Source organism: Epinephelus fuscoguttatus, linkage group LG12 (genome assembly GCF_011397635.1).
Source record: "Epinephelus fuscoguttatus linkage group LG12, E.fuscoguttatus.final_Chr_v1".
Lineage (NCBI taxonomy): Eukaryota > Metazoa > Chordata > Actinopteri > Perciformes > Serranidae > Epinephelus > Epinephelus fuscoguttatus.
Genome location: NC_064763.1, coordinates 9,477,852 through 9,502,315, shown reverse-complemented (window position 1 = coordinate 9,502,315; position 24,464 = coordinate 9,477,852).

Below are 24,464 nucleotides of genomic sequence, written 5' to 3'. Positions count from 1 at the left end.
GGATAACACTTTGACCAATCACAACAATACACAGGGTGACGTATCCAGAGCGCTACCGGTGGAGCTAACTGGTAGATTAGACTCTTGCCGTATCCGCTTGGCAAAACAGCAAAAAGGTCTTTCTTGCAAAGGAAAGACTTGTGCGCCGTCTTCTGTTCCTCTTTTAGAGAAAAAGCCAAGTCTAACTCATTCATTGTAGTGGCCAAAGCTGTTTCAAACAACTGGTGTTCATCCGTAGCCATTTTCCAATGTTTACTGACTGATTCCGGACATTGTCGTCGCAGCGCTGTCGTCATCTGTTTAGCTCGCCTCTGGCCCGCCTATATCAGATACACCGATGTGATTGGTGCAGCTCGGCTCCAACGGCATGGGTAATGAGCATCATTACTGATTGCCAGAGTGACTCGCTGAGCAAATTCAAATTGTGCTCTCGCGAGAACTCTGGATTTCCAGGGTAACTTTCTCCTTCTTCCTACTCCACTTCTTCATCGTCACTACCTTCAAAGCTCTCTTCACCTCCATCATCCTCTACACTGCTTTCAGCCCCTAATTCAGCCTCTTTCTGTGGTGCAAGTACAGACCCATTCAGTATGATCCATCCAAGTATGATACAGGATTAATGCTAGAATGTCAAAGTGTAGCCGCATTTGGCACATTAAGGTTAAGTTGCACAGTCTAGCCTACATGATAAGTTGGTAAAGTGTATATTATTAATGTTTTGCTAGATGGAAGTACTTTTCCCATGATTAGAACCTCTTCAGAAATAAATATTGCAAGTAGCTGACTGTTCCACGGGGGGAATTATGCAATGTAAATGCCACAGCATAGAAACAGAATAAGAGTAGAACAGACATTCCCATTCAAATAAATATAGCAGGACAGTCATAGGCTGTGGTGACACATTACAGACAGCTAGTCAGTCATAGAGGCCCTGCCCTTAAATATATGTAACTTTAAGCCTTAATAAAAGTAAATGGGTAATTTATCTCCATACAGTTGTCATGAAGGGGGAAATTAGCTAGAGAGACCAAAACCTTTTCTGTGTACGAGGCTGTAAACATGGTTATTTCTGCTGTTTCAGTCATGGATGTATTAGGATAACTGGATGCAGCATTGGCAGCAGGGCCCCATTCATTCCTATGAAAGCTGCTCAGTGGTGCATGAAGCCAAAATGGTTCATTTTTTGTGTATTAAAGTACCCGGATGATCAGCACTGCCTCCACATTGTGCTGTCCAAACAGCAGGTACACTAGATGCTTACTGTGGCCGAGCGCGGCTGATTGCTGCTGATTGTCTAACTTCGGCTGGCTGAACAGCTAACTTAGTGTTCCACTAACTTAAATAAAATAATGATCTTGCGGCTTTTCTAGATTTTCCAAATGTTATCAGACCGAATGGATCAAATCCTGATAGTGAAATGAATCATTTCATGGGGGTTGTGTGGCTCAGACATCTCTATTTACAGACATCTCTTCCCCAATGTAGGTCAATGAAAAAAGTATTTTTGGCTGGCATGGAATCACCCCAGACATTGCAGTACCACTGTTTAGCCACAACCAAAATAACCTTCAAAGCCAGGTGCACCTCCTGGGAACCTGGTTTCTGTCACTGGTAACTGACTCGCTGTTGGAGCAAGCCTAAAACTGTCATTTGAGGAACTGCAGGATTTGTCATTCCCATGTTAGCTTAATTTTTCGGCCCTGGAGGTTGCCACCATGCAAAATGGCCTATATGAAATCCTCTCATTTGTAATTAAAAAAAACAAACTGTGTGGCAAGGTGGCCTCACAGCAAGAAGGTTCCTATTCCGAACCCAGGGTGGAGTAAACCCTTCTGTGGGGAGTTTGCAAATGAATTCGGGCGAAAAACTTGACGGCCGGAGGTTCCGGGGATAAGCATAACAATGACCACTCACAGCAGCCGACATCTCCCCCATAACATGTTCTGCTGACTCTGGTTGGCTTACAGTGCTGTCAATCTCATTTTGGTGGATATAGCGTCATTCTATTGGCTCTAGTGTTCATGTCAATAATGCATCTCGCGTACACGTCACGCTACCTCGCAGCAAAGTGTGCGGTCTACACACCAAATGACCGCAAAATATGCGTGGCTTTAGCCATTAATGTTCACATATTGTACTATGATTTGATAGAGGTTTAGAGCTGCAGCTGCAACATTCCAAAGGGATACTCATCCTGAAAATGCTTCTTTTTTTAGGCAAACCTCAAAATATTTCATTTGTCCTGTGTGCCATCTTCATGTAACACATATACTGATCTTTACACATCTTAACAAATCTCACAAGTGTTCCCTTTACCATGACACCAAAAGTATTCAAATAGACCTTGTGGTTGCAGAAATATATTCATTTCATTATGGATATGCAATTTTCGAGCAGAGGCCTATAAAATAGGCTTAGGGTTTAATTTAACCAGAGCATCAGCCTTAACAACCTTTAAAGTAGTTAAGCTAGCTGTGGGGTGCTATAGGGAGGATATTGAACGCAATTTGAGAGATAGGTATAGATTTTATGTTATTGCCAGTTTCACAAATTGTTGTTATTTTTGCAGCCTACACATTGCTATATCAATCAAAGGTGCATTTCTAAGCCTAATTTGAGATATTTTATGATTGATGAACTTCATCATTGAATTCATTTATATTCAAGTCATCTTTTCCTTGTTAATGACTTTATCCTGAATTGTGGAGCTCTTTGTAAAGTTGGTTTGAGCATGAGAGTCATAAATGAATCAATGATCATCTTTGTGATCTAAGGTTTCACACAACAACTAACGAGGGGACAGTGGAGGAGGTCATAATATTGGATATTAAAATGAAGGCAGCGTTGTAGACGGGGGTGTTCTGTGCAATTATTATATACATCCAGACATGTGGACAGAGAATTCTTTTCACTATTTTCACTATATATTAGTATATATTATTATGTTTTACAGCTTCGTTCCATTCTGCAATTATTTAGATTTCTTTGTCTTCTCCTACGGTTGTATCTTGCTTGAACTACACTACACTGCCTCCATGTTCTATGGTGGTATTGCTCCATTTTGTCCATATCAGTAAATAACACAGAGTACAGACAGATGCTCCCTCCATCTCCATCTCTGTATTTAATGTTAAACATAAATGAGCTCTTAGTGCAGACACACAGTTTTAATTGTAAGTTTGCACAAAGTTTTATGCATCTGAACCTGGTTTGTCAGAAGTGCTTGCCACTCCGCTTTCTGTTGCTGTTTTGGTAATTGAGGTTCATATTTTTCTTGTTTTAGCAGATTTACCAATGAGCCATGTTAAGAGTCTATGTTGACCATTCATCTATGAAACACATTTCAAACGTTTCCCTTTGCTTGTGCGTTTCCTTTGTTTGTTTGCTAATATTTTCTCAGATGTGGATAACTGTCACCGGGCAATAAGCTGGATGACGTTACTGTCTGTTCCAGCTAAATCTAACAGCTGCTCACCTGTCTTCTGAAAGAACTCGATGAAGAGCTGTTCTACTTTGTCTCTTTTGGAAAGCTGATTTCCTCTCCTGCAAAGGCATGGCTAATCAGAAGCTTCATCAGGACCAGGACGGCACTTTCGAAAAGGAAAAAAGGACTGAAGTGGACCGATCCATTAGGGTCACAGAACGGTTTTGGGTGGAGGGGCATTGGCAACACATTCTCACTCCTACCTCGTCACAACTTGACTTTTGGTCATGGATTTTCCACGTCTAGATATGACTTGCAAGGAACCCTAGGTGCATTGGCTGTTGATGATTTGGGATGCCTCAGTTACATGCATTGTCTGTTTTCAAAATACACCTCGGTTTTCACAGGAAATGTACAGTCTGCAAACAGTCTCTTTCAAAATGAAAGCACTATGTAGGTATAACACCGTGAACTGACATTTTTTTTTCCTTCAACAACAAACGCACATGGTTTTGTTTAGCCAACACGTGCTTTCGTTTAGCCAACACATGCACGTGGTTAGGTAAAGCAACAAAAACACATAATTTGGGTTTAGGAAAAAAGAACAGGGTTTGGTTTTACAATCACATGGGAACTGAACACCATAATCCCAGGTGAAAATCAGTGGTTGTTGGACACATCCACCACTGCTCCTGCCCACTCACTCTCCCTCCCTACTCGAACTTTTGCTGCCTAAACTTCTGCTGTTGTTCCGCCACGTTTCCCCCAACGTCACCCTGCACCGCTAAACAATAACAGCAACAGGCCGCGTATCATGCCAACGTGAAAGGATGGCTTTTTTCATTGGTGTCAAACGCCAGAAGTCTCTGAACAAGTGCCAGTTTTAAAGGATTTCAGAGTAAGACCAGGTTTGCATTGGAGCACCTACAAAAAGCTGTCTTCTTTAACTACAGGAAGCTTGGTTTCAGCCTGTTTATTCAACCCTCACTATTTGCAGAATTCCTGTTTAATTTGTTGTGTACTGATTTATAAATTTTCTTTAGAAACAATTTTTGTGGGCCCCTCCACAATTCTGTGCCTTGTAATTTAGTCCCACCCATCCTACACCCCTGTTTGTTGAGATGGATATTTCAAAGTTAGCCCAGGCATCAGGGTCAGATTTCTGGCTATGATTGCCTTAGTAACTGAGCTCATATTTTGTGCCTGGAAGTCTAGACTGGAAAATATTCTATTAATATCCAACCACGCTAAAGACAAAGTGAGATAACACAACCAGCCACACCATTATTTTACTTGTGAGCACACCCCTGTGATAGTGTTGTAGGAGCAGCATTTTATTTATTTTTTTTGCCTCATGTGGTTAAAATGTATATTTTCCAAAAAAAGAAAATCCAAAACCATGTATGCATCTTTACACAAATGCTGAAAACATCAAAATCCTTAAGCCAAATACAAAAAAAAAGGATTCTTTCTGAACACAGGTGTCTCAAAATCTTAGTTTCTAATTGGCTGTTGCCACATTAGCTGCAAAAAACCCCACAGTGCATTTTATCTCCAAGCTAAGTTACACGGAAGAAGGAAAAGACATAGCTAGGGGTTTTATTATTTTTGTTTATGGAGGAACCCCAGCAACACTAAATGACTGATGTGTCATAAAAGCCCATTACTGGTCAGCCCCTGGTATAAACATACCTGCAGACAGTAGAGTAGCCCTTAATGAGGGGCAACAAAGCATAAATTCCTTTCACGGTCAAGCAAGCGCTGAAATCCTTTGTTGAAAAACTTAAGCAAAGTGTCACCGGGAGAGGACTAAAACTGCACACCCAGTGATAGGAAGACACACATGACTACAAATGATAGCAAGAGCTTAACCAAAGCACCTTTTATGGCCCACTCCCTTACTGGTATACACTTGAGTTAACAGAGGATACAGTACTGCCCTGCTGGGGTCTCATTCCAGGCAGCATAAGCAAAACAGAAGCTTCTTCAGGTTTGCTCCAATATCTCCGCTCTCCCAGGCTCCAGCTTCTTTCTCTTCCAATTGTCTTGCGTACAATTGTCTTGTATGAGCTTGTGTGCTGAGAGCGACTGCCCACTATCAGCTCTGAATTAATTTTTAGAGAAAGCCTGTGGGGGGTTTGACACCTAGAAAGGAAATATTCTAATATTGTACGGTAAATATTTTCATAATGAGATTGGAAATGTTAAAAAAATAAGAGTGACTCATAGTATTATTAATAGTGTTAGTACAGTATGTTTTAATGGTAACAGGCAGAAGGTGGACACACTTTCAGATTGTCAAAATTAATGCATCAATATATGAGTAGCATTTTACTTTTGTAGCTGGTACGGCTAATTTGAACAACTTTGTATACAGATTTCGTTTAGTCTTGTGGTTCCAAAACAAGGGGTTGTGCCCCTCCAAATGGTCACAAGACAAATCTGAGGGGTCGTGAGATGATTAATAACAGAGAAAATAGGAAAAGTCCTGCTACACTAATTAGTATTCATTTTTTAACAATCTCTTATCTGAGATGGTTATGCCTCTTTGAGCCTCTGACAGTTATTTAAATGAATCCATCTGAAAAGGGGACTCTTTGGTGAAACTGCCAACAGCCCACTGACATCTAAAACCTGTGACGAGAGACCCCAATTACACACTGCTTTTTGTAAGGGGTCGCAAGTCAAAAAGATTTATAAACCACTGCCTTAATCTTTAACAATGTCTTGTATTTTACATGTATTTTACATGCTCATGTTTCTTTTTAAAAGTGAAAATCTTAATCAGAAAAGCAACTAGTCACTACAGCTGTCAGATGGGTACAGCAGTATGGGGTGCCGTTTGTAAAGTGGCTCATGTTGAAAATAACATCAACATTTTGCCACATTTAGCTTCAAACAATGTTTAAAAAAGTGTTGTGATTTTTTTAATGTCACCTTTTACCACATATACAGCAATATTTGTTAACTTAGAAATATATTAAATAGTTAAATCTAAATATGAAATGTGGCACCTAAATGTTAAATGTTGAAACTAAATCTAAATCTAAATGTCAAATCTAAATGCTAAATCTAAATCTAAATATTAAAGAAGCAACAGGCAGCATTTTTACCTACATATACAGTACAGGCCAAAAGTTTAGACACACCTTCTCATTCAATGCGTTTTCTTTATTTTCATGACTATTTACATTGTAGATTCTCACTGAAGGCATCAAAACTATGAATGAACACATGTGGAGTTATGTACTTAACAAAAAAAGGTGAAATAACTGAAAACATGTTTTATATTCTAGTTTCTTCAAAATAGCCACCGTTTGCTCTGATTACTGCTTTGCACACTCTTGGCATTCTCTCGATGAAAATAAAGAAAACGTATTGAATGAGAAGGTGTGTCCAAACTTTTGGCCTGTACTGTATATCATTATGAAAATATTTGGGTTGCACAGGGCAGTATACACAGTAAAATCAGACTATCAGCATTTACATAGGTTACTTAGTGACTTTGCAATAAGCTTCTGCCACCGGGGACGAATTTTCGCGGAAGAAATCTGCTTTACGGCAGGAAATGTGTCATGTATTGCGAAACTGGTCGGTCAGCCAATCAGGGACTGGAGCTGGTCCTTATGAGGAACTGGGCATGAGATAGTTGAGTCACGAGCGCAATGGCAGACAGACAAAGTTTGGAGACAAGTGAAAAATGGCCTCCCAAAAGAAAACGAGTTCCTCTGTGTGAGGAGGCAAAGAAGGGCAAAAAGAGAGTGATAAAAGACGAGGAAAAACAAGAGTAAACCTCAGTCAGGCGTTCAAGAGATGGAGGGAGCTCCGTGACCAAAGAGGCTTCAAAACCGATGTCCAGTTAGCTTTCTTTCTAATGGATCAGTAAGTAACACGGCTAAATGTTAGCTAGACGAGAGAGGACTGTAAAAAGTTACTGTACTGGCTGCTAGTTAATTCCTAGCTGACCAGCATCACAAATCACCGCAACCAGGGACCAGGTAGCGAGCGTTGGTCGGCTGACATCCTCGTTGCCATTCTACGACAGCCCCCGGACAGTGATAACTCCTCCGCTCCCATTTGTCCGGTGAACGCCTCTCCTCTGTCAATACACTCTGCCAGCAATTTAATAATACTGATGCCAGTTGTAACATTTAAATGTTTTAGTAGTAAGTTATGTTCTAAGCGGGATAATGTATAGTGAGCCGGTGACTGTTGAAAAAACTCTGTTGCGTGTCGGGGTTCCATTCCCCTGTCAGGAGTTATTTTTCAACAGTCACCGGCTCACTATACATTATCCCTTACGTGTCCACTGTTGTTTGTACCGATACTGTACATATTGGTATAATTTACTGTGAGCTGTTTGTACTGGTCCTGTGCATTCTGGTATAATTATTTGCATTACTATTTGTTTTTTCTTCAGATAAATCTGATAATTGTTGCTCGGTCTCTTTAGTGATTTATTTAGTAGAGTGTCCACACACCTTCTCATTCTACATATACATACTGTAGGGGTATACTGGTGGCTTTACAGCCTACATTTTATTGATTATCTCTGATCCCCACAGTCAATTTGGTCTTTGCGACAGTGCGAGCAACACTGCTGATGCTAGGTGGCGCCAAGCTAAAAAAAAAAAAAACTCCGAATCCTATCTGTTGCCTCTTTAAATCTAAATCTAAATGTTAAATCTAAATCTAAATCTAAATGTCAAATCTAAATCTAAATCTAAATGTCAAATCTAAATCTAAATCTAAATGTTAAATCTAAATGTTAAATGTTAAATCTAAATGTTCAGGGTTTAACTAAATATTTCGCTAATATGCAAATTCACACTGCCGGTCACTGGAAGTACCAAAATAAAAGCTTGAGATGGTCAGACTGTGTTTATAGAATCAAATAACAAATTAAAACCAACTTATGGGGGGAAATGGACACTTGAACATACATTAGCGTGATAATAACTACCTAAAATAACAAAAAACATGTTTGGAGAAATTTTATATGACATGTACTTTGAATTGTTAGTGTCCCTTTGGAGGGAATGGCCTTGTTGTTAACAAATACTTCCGGGTAGAAAACCAGCAGAGTTTAGCTACACATATATATATGAATATCTCACATTTTTCACGTCACTATATCACTGTTTAGACTAATCTGATGTTTATAAAGTCTATAAACACAATGATTGAACAAACATTACTATTTCTGTGTGCACGTTTTGTAAATAATAACATGGTTATCGTAGATTAGCAGGGCTAACTGTTAGCTGTTAGCCTAGTTAGTGGTGTCTGTAAAAAAAAAATTTTTCAGCAGATGTCTTAGTTACACGGAAGGAAGATCAGGAAGTGTTAGCGCCCTGTGGTCCATTGCCCAATAGGAAATGTAGAATACTCAAAAATACTTTAAAAGTACTTGAGTTACTTTTCTCAGGGAGTAACGTTGGAAGTACTTTAACACCATCACTTTTACTCTGTGTGGTAACATCAGAGGAAATATTAAAGTAACTGGCTACTTTTTAAAAAGTAACGCAGTAAAGTACTTTGATTACTTTTAAAGTAACCCTTACCCAACACTGGATCTTAGCATTTCCCCGACTGTTCCCTAACCAAATTATTGTAACTATGATGCCAAAGCTCCCCTAACCTTAATAAAAATACTTATTTTAAAGGTGAAGTGTGTAAGATTTAGAGGGATATGGTGGTGAATTGCAGATTGCAACTAGCTAAGACTTCTCCAGGCTAGAATTCCTTCAGTGTTCAATGCTTAGAAGGTTTTTATTGGGAGCTGAATTATCAGCAGAGGTCTCTTCCTCTCCAAAACAATAGGACAAGCTGATTAAAACCACTAAAAATACAGAATAAAGCAGTTTCACATTACAAATCAGTGCATCTCCAATGCTGTTTGGTGTCTTGGAGAAGGCAGGCTCCCCCACTACATGCTTTTGTGTGCTCACCTCTTTTCACTCAAGTTCATGTGTTTTAATTATTTGTGTTTATGTGCTTTATTTGTATTTATTTTTAACTTTTTTCTTTTAAAAAATGCTGTTGTTAGAGGTGTCAGATCAGAAAACACTTCAATGTGCAGGGAAGCATGGCCAGATGATGTATTTTCTTGTTTAATTTGGAGGGCTTTTTAGGCTGTTAATTTGGTGCCAAAATACCTGTTATCATGACAGTTTTTGAGCAAAGTCTTGATGGTGACTAATTAAAACAGCATTCTCTCCTGTCTAAAACAATCTGATTTTATGCTACAGTACTAGACACTACAAAACTAAAAGAATGTGTTCCCAGAAACCATGTACAATTTAAGCAATGAGCTCTTTATCCAACCCAATCGGCAGTATAAATGTTGGCATTTATAAATTTGTATGCTTTGTATGCAGCAGATATTTTGAAACTTAATGTATCTTCATGTTTCAATTTTATGTTGTGAAAGCACTGTGGTTAAGGTGTGATTAGGTTAAGACACAAAACACAATTGGCAGGGTCAGAAAAAAATCATGTTTTGGCTTAAAATACCGAGTTTGGTTGCCACAGATGTGGCTGGAAATGTCCTGAAATACTGTTAACAAATTACTGCTTTTGTAATTAAAAGCACTGCTGGAGATGACCCTAACTCTTGTTTAAAAAAAAAAAAATGTTCGTCTTGAACAGTTGTCTGCTGCTGTATGTCACTTGGCAGCCATCTTGTGCTGTCACAGCATCCACCACCCCCTTCTCCTCCTGATGAGAAACTCAGCTCATATACATGTAATCTGAACTACATTATATGTACAGTATGAAACATACAGATGTAACATAACTGTGGTTTACAGAAACATACAACTACAACGTTTATTCTGCTGATTGGGCTGCTTTGTCACAAAGCACAGTGTAATTAGTCATTACTTATCAATTTACCATTAGTGTTTTAATGCTGTGTGAGGATTTCCAGCTTATTTCAACAATTAAGGAAATAATACATAATGAGAAGTTTGGCTATTATTTTATGACATTTTGCCAACATACAAATTTTTGATATCGTCACATGCTTAGACCCTAAGGCTATTTGCAGCAGTCATAAGGATTTATAAATATTGCAGTCACACAGAATGATGACTGCCTGGAGGACAAGAGGAAAATACCGCCACCTCAGTAAGCCCCAAGAGTTTGCACTGTTGAAGGGAATCATTTCATTGTGCATCCACTGCAAAAGTTGATCCCTCATAATAATACGGGTATTTGATGTCTTTTATCATGAGTACTTATGTCTGTATAAAGCAATTTGTTCAAGTTATTTGTTTACACTGTCATGCCACTTCTTTTCCTTGGTTAAGGCATCTTTCACATTCTTGATGAACACTGAGCAAACAGAACATCAAAAAATTACAGAGCGGCATTAACACTGACTAACACAGCATGGCGAAAAATGGGAGAAAGAATTGCCTCTCAGCACTTTCACAGCCCTAGGAGATTTAAATAATAAAAAGCACTGGGCCTCTGAACAAACAGGATAATTATGGCCTACAGTCTTCCTGTCGCTCGTCTGGCACGGCCAAGCGGAAAGAAACATGTTATTACCACTCAAAGGTTCTGCAAGGAGAATTAGGAGGAATAAATGTTTCATGTAGAAGGATGGCTTCACGGTGAATCCCTCTGACCAAATCAACAGCTACATTTTATTGCTTTCATGTATTCTATAGTACAGCAGTGACAAAATAGCACTGTATGGAACACACTCGCCCACATTAAAACATTTAATTGTTAAATATTTAAATAAAATCATATGCTAAGTTTGTTTTATCACATCGTTATAGTGGCACAAATATTAACGCTCCAGTATTATTCATGTCTGCCTTTGTTACCTCACCTTAGTCAATTAAATTCAAAAGTATCAACACACTGTGCATCAGGAAACACATCAAGCAGAGAATTCAAAGGACTTCCACTGATCAGTTTAGCTAATTAGATCTTTGTTATAAAATAACTGGCTCTGTCAGGTCTTCTCAGAGCACAGGGACTCGGACCTTTCTGTCTGCTTTCTAGGTCTCGCTCCAACATGTGTGCAGCTGCCAGCAGTACTGTTCAGTGGAACAGATGGTGTTGTAATGGAAAGAGCTTGTCTCCATTAGCTGCCCTGCCTCTCTGTAACGTAGTCGTTTGAGGCAGCCATCGCTTTCAGATTGCCACTCTTTTCAAAACCTAACGATGGCAGCGCAACATTACATGACCTTTATGTCAGATGCTACACCACTTGCCGCATATAAAATGCAGCACTTCGCCACTGATCCATTCCTTCCTCCTTCCCTCATTCTTTACAATTTTCAAAGATGCTGACCTCGAGCTCAGGGGAGAAAAAAATCTTGGTGTTGTTGTGTTTATTATTCCAGCATTTTAAACCTAAACATTTGCAATGTAAATTGACTATTATTCTAGTTTGTGTAGTTATGGTATTAAAGGTCTAGTGTGTAGGATTTAGGGGGATATATTGGCAGAAATGGAGTATAACTATGTTTTCTTTGGTGTTTTCATTACCTTAGACAGATCCGTTTATATCTACATCGGGAGCGGGTCCTCATCCATGGAGTCCACCATAGCCCCATTTCCAACAAGCAGTATGGTATGGTACAGTTCAGTCTGGTATGTTTTTTCTGTGTCCACTGTGAAAAGCTGTGGATGGTACCAATGTAAACCATTCGGTCATCCTGCTTGGGGCTGAGTTGCCACTGGTTTTGGGGCTCATGTAACCATTGTTCAAACTCTGAGAGTTTTATTAGTAAACTGTAACTATAAAATGGTAGGGTTTGTTGCTGCCTCTTGCAGCAGCTGGAGTCTGAAGAAAAAATCACTTAATTCACTTTTAAGGTGGAACATTTGCTTGTAATGATACTCACTGCATGAGTTGACGACATGAATCCATCAGTATGCCTTAAATATTCAGTATTTCAGCTGGTTGCAATCCTCACTGCTAGATACCATTAAATCCTACACACTGGACCTTTAAAAGATGTAAATGAGTTAGCCACCCTAGTTCATTTATTTCTCAGCAATAGGTTAAAATCAGCGTTTAGGTTTAGAGTGATTTGTAATGAGAGATGCATAACCACAGATTCTTGGGAGAGACCTCATGTTTGTGATGAGGTTTTATGATCATCTAAATGGCTTTCAGTCCTTTACATTTAGTGACAAGGCTGCGCACAGCGAAATCACGTCTAGCCTCTATACTGTAAATTTAATGAGAGCTGCATGCTCTTAATTCAAATGTCATATTCTTGCATGCCAAGTTTACATCTTCTTTTCATATTTAGCTGGGGTAATGCGGGAAGACCTTTCAGTCAAAAAAAAGCCACCTTCCACCACACTTTGTGTATTAATTATGAATATGCTTTCAGGGCAAGGCCATCCAGATGTCTTGTGGCAATTGGAAAACCTTTTTGCTTCTTCCCTTATTTTTGAATTCAGATTGTGGAAATCCCCAATGAAACTTGGGAGGCTGTTTCCACAGTCCAATTAGCATCTTAAGCAATTAGAGTGGAGAAGAAGCCCATGGTAATTTCCAGTACAGGCAGTTTGAACTTAGGGTTAGAGCATACTGTGCAGTGGAATGCCTGCATCAAGAGAGCAAACATGGGGCCAAATACACTGCAATTTTATTTGCGCTGAAGAAGAGAACCACTGAAAAATAATATTTATGCTTGCACTCTGAGTGTCCTTAAAACCAAATATAGGAGATGAAGCAAATGGCATTCAGCAGTGTGACAAAAATCCTGTATTAACCACGCAGTTCTGCACCATACTTTTGATTTTAGTGCTCATTGTGTATTAACAGCTTTGTCATTTTATTTGACATTGTTTTCAAAGTGTAGTGTACCTCGCCTTCCTTCAAATTACACCCTGCAAATAAGACTATATTAAATTGTGTGTGCTATATGTAGTGTGCACTTAAAAGCACACAGCAGAAAATAAAAGAAATACAACAAAACCAACCTACACATTTCATGTCAACTCTCCAGCAGTACAGTGCTGAACCACAACTACATGAGGCTGGATAACAATGTAAATGTACTTAAGTAAAAATAAAGAGGGCATTTTTAATTATAAAAAATGTTTATGCATTCAGTGTCACTGTATAATGCAAACATTCATTTCAGCCATGGGTAGAGTGCGTAATGAGATATACAATCAAGCACCCACACAACTTCTAATGCCTTCATAGAAACTCCACATTCATAAGAGGGATAGATTTCAGTAATGATGATCTCTAAATAATTATAACTTTCTTCATGGCATCCTACACTGCAATCTAAAAAATTCATGTTGTTTCATGATAATTACTTTTTTTTGATAGCCTTCCAGCAGCACACAAAAACTCCATAGCAAAGCAAACTGAAGAAATGTTGCAACTAAATTAGTTCTTTTTTTGTTTTGATTCAACAAGAAACAGCATGACAGAAACACAGATTTCACAAAACCCAGATAGGTACATGTGAATCCCAGCTCTTTTCTCTAACGGAGCAGATAACACTTGATAAATGACCAAGCTGCTACATGAGCGCTATGTTTTCTTAACCAGCTTCAGAACCCTTGTTAAAATGCTGGTACAGCACCTCACGTGTGTCTTGAGCCTAAAGTCATTCGCCACCTAAAGTCAACAGGGTACATTGTCTCTACTGTATGTGTCCCAGTTAATGCCAAAAGTGTCTTGGACCATTCTGTGGCAAGACAGCATACTACCATCAAATGCAGTAGGGGTGCTCCATGTGGCACAAAGGTGTTTCACATCTCTACACCTAGTTATAAGGATACCTGAATGCAAGACGAGGAATGTTCAGCTTGGTCCCTTGTCACTACATAAGCCTTTGTTTTTGCCAGATGATGCTCGTTATGCAGAGTCCTGCACAACCTCATGCAAACACAAGAGAGACAGCCACAGCGGACATAACAGTGGGAAGCAACTTAATCAGTGTTTTTACTTGTAATGGTCCACAGGGTGATAGCTGTGAGGTCTTTTTATCGGTTAAAACCTTTGCCCACCAAGTCCATATTTTTTATCTGAAATTTTTAGAGGTTTAAAAATACATGCAACTTTATGTGCAAATCATGTTTACATATCAGCTCCAAAACCTTCATCCATCATTAAAGTTTTTGGAGCAGGTTTGATTTTCTGCATTTCATTGCATTCGTCCAAAGACTTCAGAGAGCATGTATGACCATGAAACAGTGAAGAAAATGAGACCTTCAGGACACATACATCTGCAACAAGAGAGAGGAACAGGGTGGAGGTGAACTGGGGGCGAGCAAGATAAAAAGAAGTGTAAATATATGGAAGCAATGTTCTTCTTGAAATCTTCCACAACAAAGAGAAGGTAATGTAAACAGATCCGGAAATGCGCAACAGCAATGATGATGCTTACAGCACAATGCAATTTCAGCCCAGTCATCAGAAGAAAATGCTAAAATTGTATGTTTCTGCAACCATGGCATTCTTAAATGTGCATGTTTCATACCTATCATTACAAAGTTTCTTAAATGATGTAGTATATAAGTTGACGTTGCCCTCAGGGGGTTGAGGGGATGGTAGGCGAGATGACTACCAAGCTGCAGACTGCTGTTCGAGACCTACAACAAAACCAGCTGTTTTTAGCAAGTCTAATTTACAGCTGTTTTTTGGCCACCAATCATGGGTGCTTTTTAGTGACCAGTAGCTGTGAGACCATCGGGGTTAGTGCCACAAAAAGGGCTTGTTTTTTAATGAGACATCCCTGCATTTCCAGCTGGGATTGTGCCACCAAAATCACATATTTTAAGTAAAAAAAAAAATCTCATCTTAACCATACCCAAGTGGTTTTTGCACCTAAACCTAAACATATATTAACATTAGCATATTTTTTATTAAAATGTAAAGTTTATGTGCTAGATAATAGCGCACAAATATCTTATCTATGGTTTGCAGAAACATACAATGCAAACAGTCATTCTGGTAGTTGGGTTTTGCAATTCAATACTCGTACTCATTTCATCACTCAGGTAGCCATGGTAGCACGGTGGTTCAGTGGTTAGCATTGTTACCTCATAGGGGTGTAAATCACCAGTCTCATCACAACATGGTCGATACGATATATGCTAATAGTCTGTCAGGATACGATTTCAGTGCGATTTAGGGGCCTGCGATCAATATGAGATGATATTATCTGCCTTTTTAGCACAATCAGTTAGAAAAGAAGCTGCCTTGCCTTTCATTCCTGCTTTTGGCCAGAAAAGATGAAAACAACACATAAATAAGTAACTGTAACTGCTTAAGTGCAGTCAAAATTACTTTGAACTGACTCCATTAACACTCATAAAAAGGCACATGGGATAAGTTTACCTTCAGGACTTTGTGCCAAAGAGACCTTTCTCAAAGAGATCTTTTCATTTTAACCCAAACCATCATCTTTTTCCTAAAATGTCAGGTCTATCTGGCTGAAAACCCTAGGGACAAACTTCTCCCAAACAGCCACAAAACATTAACAACATCATTTAACATAAGTATCAAATTCAGCTCAGTAATAACTGTCAAGGTCCATAGATGAACAATTGTTTTTTGCTAGTCACACATTATTAGCTTTAGCATGTTTACATTGCACACATTAGCCTAAGGCTATTGGACATTTTTCTCTACTTATAGCTTAACAAATTCGATTTTAGGGGTCGATGTGGAACACTCATAATCGATTTTAATTTTATTTTTATATTTATTTTTCAAATTACCGTAACTCCTCAACCATTCACGCAATCCACGTAATTCCAACAGATTCTGAAAGCTGAGAAGCAGAGCTTTCCAGTGATATACATTACGGTAGTGACATCATGGGGGAAGTGAGCACAGCAGGAGGAGAGTGACAGCTGATGAGGAGAGTACAAGTTGGAGTGATTTAGCGATGTTTTAGCAGAGTTTTGGTGAGTTTCAGTGGAGTTTGGGTGACGTTTTCTTTGTAAGTAATATTTAGTTTTGTACATAATATTATTTGTGTTTTCTTTTAGAGCTTTTGAGTTCTTTTTTAGTCGTGTTTTCACCATAGTTCGTAGTTTTGCCATCGTTCATTTTTTTTTTTTTTTGCAATAGTTCATGATTTTATAGTTCATAGATAGTTATAGTCAGTTATAGTTTTGTAAATACTGGAGGAGAAATGTCGTGGAAGGTCGACGAGAGACAGGACAGTCCTGATGAGATTTGTGGATGAGGAGGATGGACCGGAGGACACTGGTGGAATGTAGTCATCTCAACCACAGTAAGTAATACAGTTTGTATGCAATGGATATGTATTCCCAACTTTATTACAATAATGTAATGTAATGTAATGTAATCTAGTGTAAATGTACTTATTGGCTCGTTTTAGAAACGAGAATCATTTTATAATCAAAATCGTTGCCCTCAGAATCGGAATTGGATCGAATCCTAGGGTGCCTAGAGATTCCCACCCCTACAGGTAACGCTGCGTCATGTTTTATCTCATGAGGGCATTGTCTACATGGGCCATGTGCTTTGTCTGTTTACCCCTTTTTTTCTGCCTGCCGCTGTTTGACAGTCACATAGACTTTCAAAATAAAAGTGTATCCTGACAATGTAGATCAATGTTTTCACTTTGCATCGATGACATTGGATTGTTGATCATTGAATCAATATATCGATCTAGATTGACGGATAGTTACGACCCATTGCCTCACAACAAGAGGGTTTCTAGTTTGAACCCAGGGTGGGAGGATCGAACCCTGTGTGAGGGAGCCCTTTAGCGTGGGTTTTATTCGGATACTCTGGCTTACTCACACAGTCCAAAGACATGCAGGTTAGGTAAATTGGTGACTCTAAATTGTCCGTAGGTGTGAATGTGAGCATGAATGGTTGTCTGTCTCTATGTGTCAGCCCTACAATAGTCTGGTGACTTGTCCAGGGTGTACCTTGCCTCCGGCCCAATGTCAGCCGGGATAGGCTCCAGCCCCTCCGTGACCCCTAATAGGATAAACGGTTACGGAAAATGAATGAATAATGAGGTAGCCAAGGTGTAAATGCACCATGTCAGGTGACAGCCTAGGAAGAGACTCCAGTGGAGACAAGCAAGGGAGCAAATATGTCTTTCAATTTTGTCTCATATTGCAATTTTTTGTAATAAATAGAACAATAAAATGCATCGGAACCAGTGCAATGTTTCTGCATGTAATTATTTTTATCAGGTGACATATGAAAAATACAGATTTGGTGTGCAGAGGCCCTCAGCTTCTTAAAATCTGGATCAATGGACATGCACTGGAAATGTATGCTATATCATAACCAGGAGCTCTGGGGAAAGAGTTAGACACTGTTTGAAAAACAGAACTACAGCACAGGTTGAAATGCACATAGTTGGAACGTCCTTCCAAGAATTCTTAAGAGACAGACTAATCCTTAACAGAAACATTTGTGCAATTAAATATTTGGCTCACACACTCTGCTTTCCCTTGCCACTTTGCACTCACTGAGTGTTTTCAAAGGTAGGACTTACTCATGGAAAACAATCTCTGCACCTTTTAGATGACTTAGCATACTTACTCAAATCTAAGGATTACAAATTGTAAGTTCTAATATGTCTTACAAAAGTATATAGCTGCACTGCGATGCACTGCATTGGTCAGTCTTTGTATGGAAAATGTCTCCATCCCAATGTAATAAAAAAAAAAGCCTGCCACATATTAGATTAGTGGATGCAGTGTATGATTGGCTGTGTTTGGCCCTGCTAAAAATAGGTAGGGTGTGCGCGATGTGAATGTTTCATCAGATAAAAACAGTTAAATTAAGACTGAGTGCTGAAATGATGGATGTAAGATGAGTGGCTCAGATGGAGAATGCGGATGGCATACTCCTACCCACCTCAGTCCCTCATCCTCCGTCCGTCCCGCACTATGTTGCTCTCACACTACATTTCCTGCCACTGTCCCCCTAAAACAGGCTGTACTATTCAGAGAAAGAAGCTTTTAATTGCATTTCCATGTAGGTGTTTTCTGAGGGTGTCGTTCCCTAGGCAGAGGGAAGAGTGCTCTGAGACCAGCTTTACATGCTCGCCAGTGCAGTCAAGCCCCACCAGGGGAAGTGCGTCAGAGTGGAGAGGTGCTGGAAGTGCAGACAGCCCTGTAGGGACACTTGAAAAAGCCATAACAGCCAGCGTATAAATAAATGCATGGGGAGAGCATTTTTCCTCATGGATGAAAAGCCTTTAACCTTTTGGTCCACATAAGAGCAGAAATCGTTCTGTGACATTTAACTTGCATATTCCTCTTTTCTTTCCACATATATAATTTCTAAGCTTTTATAGGTAAATCAGCACAGCCTTATTGGATTCCAGCAGCCTATTAAACATTCTCAATCTAGCTCCATGCCAGTGAATTTGAATAAATTTGGATGTTCCAGGTGAGCACCTGTGAATTTTGAGATTCAGTCCCTTTGCCCTTGGACAGTTTATTCAGTATTGGTGAACAGTCACCTCTGTCTCCTCCTTTGTAGACGAAAAAAGAGACAGAAAAGAGTTTGTTTTAGCCCGAAATCTGTGATGCCACACTGATGCATAATTGATTTGGAAAAGGACAGAAAAGGAAACGGTGACATAAGCAGAACAGGGTTTGATGTTTAAGGGTAGGCTTGCTGGTTTGAACAGATTTCACAAAGATAATACTGAAAGGAAGCTCGTAAGAATAGTGTAAAAAATCTGCCTTAATGGGCTACAGTTGAAAAAGCAGACAAGTGACTGCAAAATTGGCAGTTTGAATCCTAAAACTTGATGAAAATGCTGAAAAAGATACATGATAAATGCTCTCTCCCAGTGATACTGCCTTCATCCACACTGTCAAACAGTACTTGATGGACTGACATGTTTGAGTTAAGGACACAGATGACTGTGTTCAGTATTGCATGGCAAAAAGACACAAAAGGGACACAATCATTTATTTTCAGTGTATTTTCACATGCTAGTTTACCACTATAAAGTCTGTTTTCTGCAACACCATTACTGATGCAAACAATCCCCCCATGCTATCACTGCCTACCATTAGGCATTAATAATTTAGATGCAGTTGTAGTCTAGTGTTGGTATTAAAAGACCTGCCAATCAATCTGACAACGATATCAGGTTCTGAGGTTTTGACATTTAGCAGCAGGTCAATCCTTTTGCTAACATCTGAAACACAAATTGTCCCTTCAAAACACCAAAGCGATAAAGTGCAGAGGTTGACTGATCAATAGCATCACGCTATGGTTGCACTAGACAGCTGTGGGAATCGAGTACAATGGCGCTGAGCAGTAGCATGTGTGCTTATCCAGGTTTCACTGGATAAATAATGGTTAAAAAATCCACCCAGTCAGTTTCCCATCCATTGAAGTAGAAGAACAGCTTCGGGCTGTACATCAATGTGACATCACAGATCATAGACGCGGATCTCTGAGGGCTCATTTATAAAGCTTGTATACACTGAAGATACACCCTAAAAACTGTGCACCGCAGCTTCCAATCTCTGGCAGAGATTAAGAGAACAGGAATGTGCCCTTTTATATATCTGCGGAGAGGGAATAACACTTAAATACTGAATACAAAGAAGAAGCAATCTGTAAAAATTATGGAAATTAGGTTAACACTTATTTGCACCATTTAAACTTGTACTTGCTAGAGTGTATTATGATCTACCACATGACTTGCTTGGATGGCATATAAGGCACATTTAATTACTAATGAGTCTGATGAAATGGTCTCTCGGTATAGTGCGGAAGACTATCAGAGACCACAACAACCCTAATGCAGTGTTTGAATGCTTAAGTCTATTATAATAGTCTGCACATTTTTCATTTATGATATGCAAGGCAATATATAAAAGGCTGCAGTTATCGCCCTTAACATTTATTTCATATTATAATCTGAACTAGTCAGTCTTGCTTTCTGCCTTTTTATTGGACAGTTTTATAGTATAGAGAGGGACAGGAAATGAGGGTAGATACATAGTGTGCGCCCCAACCTTTCTTCCACCGGGATGCCCCCAATTTCATTTTCAACACGAAGTATCATTTTTAAACTAATTTAAATGAAATTAGTGGTATGCTGAATAGTGAGTGAATATGAATATATAAGGAGTAATAATGTTCTCATAGTGTATGTAAAGGGTGTGCACAGCTGCAGTCCTAAGACGTGGGTAGAAAATGTGGTTATTATAGCTGAGCTACTCTACTGCAAATGTAAGCTCTAGCATAATATTTGTCTGAATGGCACATTATACAGTGTGTCCAACAACGTTTAATTGAGACTGTGCCTGTTCCTACTGTACACTCTTTCCTGTGTAATTGGTCAGTCTCAGTCTACTATTTAAAGGTTCTGTATGCTACATTCAGAGCATCAAATCACTATTTGCTTTGCGAAGATATAATGGAGTAATGGTGTCCTGCGCATTGAATGAAGTCACACTACATCTGTGTGAAATGGATGACCACCTATATGTGTTATTGCACATGCTCATCACCACGGCATTGCACTGTGCTCATACTGTACGGTTGTTAGTGCTGATATCGAGACTGCAATGTCGCGGAAATGTAGCGCCCACCCTCCGGTTCCCCCACTAGTTAAAACCATTAGCTCTGTGAGCACTACTGTCATGTTTAGCACTGTTTATGGGGTTAGCACTTTCAGCTGCTTGCCGCTGGCTCCACCACCATCATGGTGAGAGCTGTGTTTAAACAAATGATATGCTCTGAGTTTCACATAGAGCCCCTTTAGCTGATTCATGTATTAATGGTGCTGACATGCACACAGTTTATGAACACTTATTTTGATTATAGGCCTACTTTCAAAATAAAAACTAAGTGGCACCCTCTGGGGCTGAAAATGAAGCCAACAAAGAAGTGCCAAAAACTGCGGGTCCTTGAATGGCCATTTGAGGCTGGCTCCAGAATCAAGTCAGTCCTCATACACACTCAGTAAAATGTCCGACTTGACAGCAAAAGTAAATATGTTTACAGCGTGGCACAAAAAATGTTTTTGGTCTCTAAAAGCTAATTCCAACATTCATGACAACTGTACTGGGGCTGAAATATTTCATAACATGTTAACATTTTATTAAAACTTTAAGCTACACATATTTAAGGGTGGGGCCACTTGAGTGACAAGCCAACACTCTTACTCAGACCTCATCACATATTGACATTTGGTCATGGACTTTTCACGCTGAGATATGACATGCAGGGTACGGTGGATGCGTTGATTGTTGGTGTTCTGGGAAGCCATGTAAACTTTAGCATATTGCACGCATTGTCTGTTTTCAAAATACACCAGTTTTCACAGGAAATGAGCAGTTTGCATACAGTCTCTTTTTCCTTATCTGCTGTGAGGGTCCAGAGGACAGAGGGATGTCATATGCTGTAAAGCCCTCTGAGGCAAATTGTGATTTGGGCTTTATAAATAAAACTGAACTGAACTGAATTTAAAAATAATCACACTACTTCGTTACAACACTGCCAATTGACATTTTATTCCTTCAACAACAAACGCACATGGTTACATTTAGCCAACACATGCAACAAAAGCACATGGTTGGGTTTAAGAAAAAAGAATACAGTTTGACTTTACATTCATATGGGAAGTGAATAGTGGCCTCCTGGGTGAAAGTAGGTGGTTGCTGAAGCCACCCACCACCCCTCCTGCTTACCTTACTTGGACTTTCACCCTTTAAAGGGATAGTGAAATGAAAATTCAGCCATTATCTACTCACCTATATGCCGATGGAGGCCCTGGTGAAGTTTTAGAGTGCTCACACAGATCGGCAGGTGGAGTGGATAGCGGGTGAAGCGGATAGCACACCTAATGGCAGACGGCGCCCCAGACTAACATCTAAGAACACAAAATTGAAACCACAAAGTATCTCCATACTGCTCATCCATAGTGATCCAAGTGTGCTGCAGCCGCGACATAAAAAGTTGTTTCGAAAAACGTCATTTGAACTCTGTTTTTAGCCTCACTGTAGCCTGTAGCTCTGACTGCTTCCCTGTGCTCCGCATTCACGTGCGCGCGCCTGTGCGAGACCAGCGAAAGCATGAGCTTTGCTAACCCGTGTTTACATCACATGACACGTGCACCGCAGGTAGCCACAGTCGTTAAAAGATGATTTGCACTACGGTCTTTTAGCAAAGGACAGCCCAACATGTCTGAAGACTTTAAAATTGAGGAGGAACAGCATTTCTTTGTTGAGCCGTATTTGTTTGAGCCCGAGAGACACGGAACTCAGGCTACTGGACGAAGCAGCCGCCGCAGCTCATGAGCCTAACCCTCAGCCAGCCGCAGAATACCAGAGTCGAGCACTGGAAACCTGGTGGTGTAGTTGTTTCAAGCGATGCCAACAGATGAGGAAAGTCTTTGCTGCTCAGACTGGGAATTGGCAATGCCTGCACTTGAGAATCTGGACATCAGTACTGACGAGACTGCTGCTCTTCAGAGACCGTGCATCACCGGTTCATATGACGTTTTTCGAAACAACTTTTTATGTCGCGGCTGCAGCACACTTGGATCACTACGGATCAACAGAATGGAGATACTTTGTGGATTCAATTTTGTGTTCTTGGACGTTAGTCTGGGGCGGCGTCTACTATTAGGTGTGCTGCACGCTCCCCCCGCCGATCTCCGCAAGGGATGTGAGGACTCTAAAACTTCACCAGGGCCTCCGTCAGCATATAGGTGAGTAGATAATGGCTGAATTTTCATTTTTGGGTGCACTATCCCTTTAACTTATGTTGTCATCTGGCCGCATTCCCCCCCTGACGCCACCGTGCGCTGTCACAGAATAACAGCCACCAACCACCAGACGTGTACCATGCCGACATGAAAGGGCAGCTTTTTCTGTCAGCGTCTGACGTCAGAAGTCACTGACCAAGCGTCTCTCTAATCCACAGCTCCACCCTCTCATCCAAATATCTTCACTTCTAGTTCCAAAAAAAACCCCAATATGGCAACGGCCAAAATGCTGAACTTGAGGCTTCAAAACAGGAGTCCTCAAAACCAATGGGTGATGTCACAGTAGATATGTAAATTATTTTACACAGTTTGTGATAAAAATGCAATAAAAATGAATGCTTAATTTGACTGTGAATTGAAGACTTTTCAACTTTTCATCTAAACTTGCTTTTTTATTGTTTGTTTGGTGGAAAAAAAAACATTTTATCTTTCCCATTTTGTCTTCTAATGCATCTTATTTTTGTCAGTGTAATAATAACACTGCGATTGTGGATTTTTTTGAAGTCTTCCCGGGGTGGTGATGAATTAAAGGGTAATTAACATTGAATTATTTTATAAATTGTTGTCCATCTAATTTAAAGCTTCCAACGGGCTTCAATGAAAAGTGAAAACTAAATCAAAAATGAACACATAAATGCTGAAATTAGTCCTTTATGACAAATTGACCAATACCTCTGGACACCATTGGACAAATCAGCAAATACAGGGCAGAAGAGTCATCCAAATATGGCCAGTGTTGCATACTGCACATGATCAACAGAGGTTTCACTTTGGATATTATAATATAAGATGGTGATATTTCATATACAATACACACTATGACATCTTCTATCAACATAAAATGACAAATTTACATTAAAAACAACATGGAGGTGCTGACTTACAAAGACTACCTCCAGAAGAAACATTACATGTAGTAGCGTGTATTCATTATAATGGATTAAGATATGGGGGCATTAAACGAGGAGCATAAAATATGAATATGTTAACAGGAGGAATGTAGGAGTATGGCTTATGTTCAAGTAGGGCTGGGGTAAAAATATGTGTAGGAATGTGTCAGCATGTGTAAGAATGCGTGTTACAAAAACACAGTGCAATTAGAGTAGATAGCTCTGTATACAGGAGGTAGAAAATAAAACAGAAAAACATCTTACTCACTGCCGCAGCCTTTCTAGTTTCAGCAAAGTCAAACAGTGGAACTTCAGTTCTGATTTTTGCAAGGTTTGAAATCTTGACCTTGACATATTTTGTCCCTGCCAGACACAAAAGTGTACATTATTGCCAGAGCACAG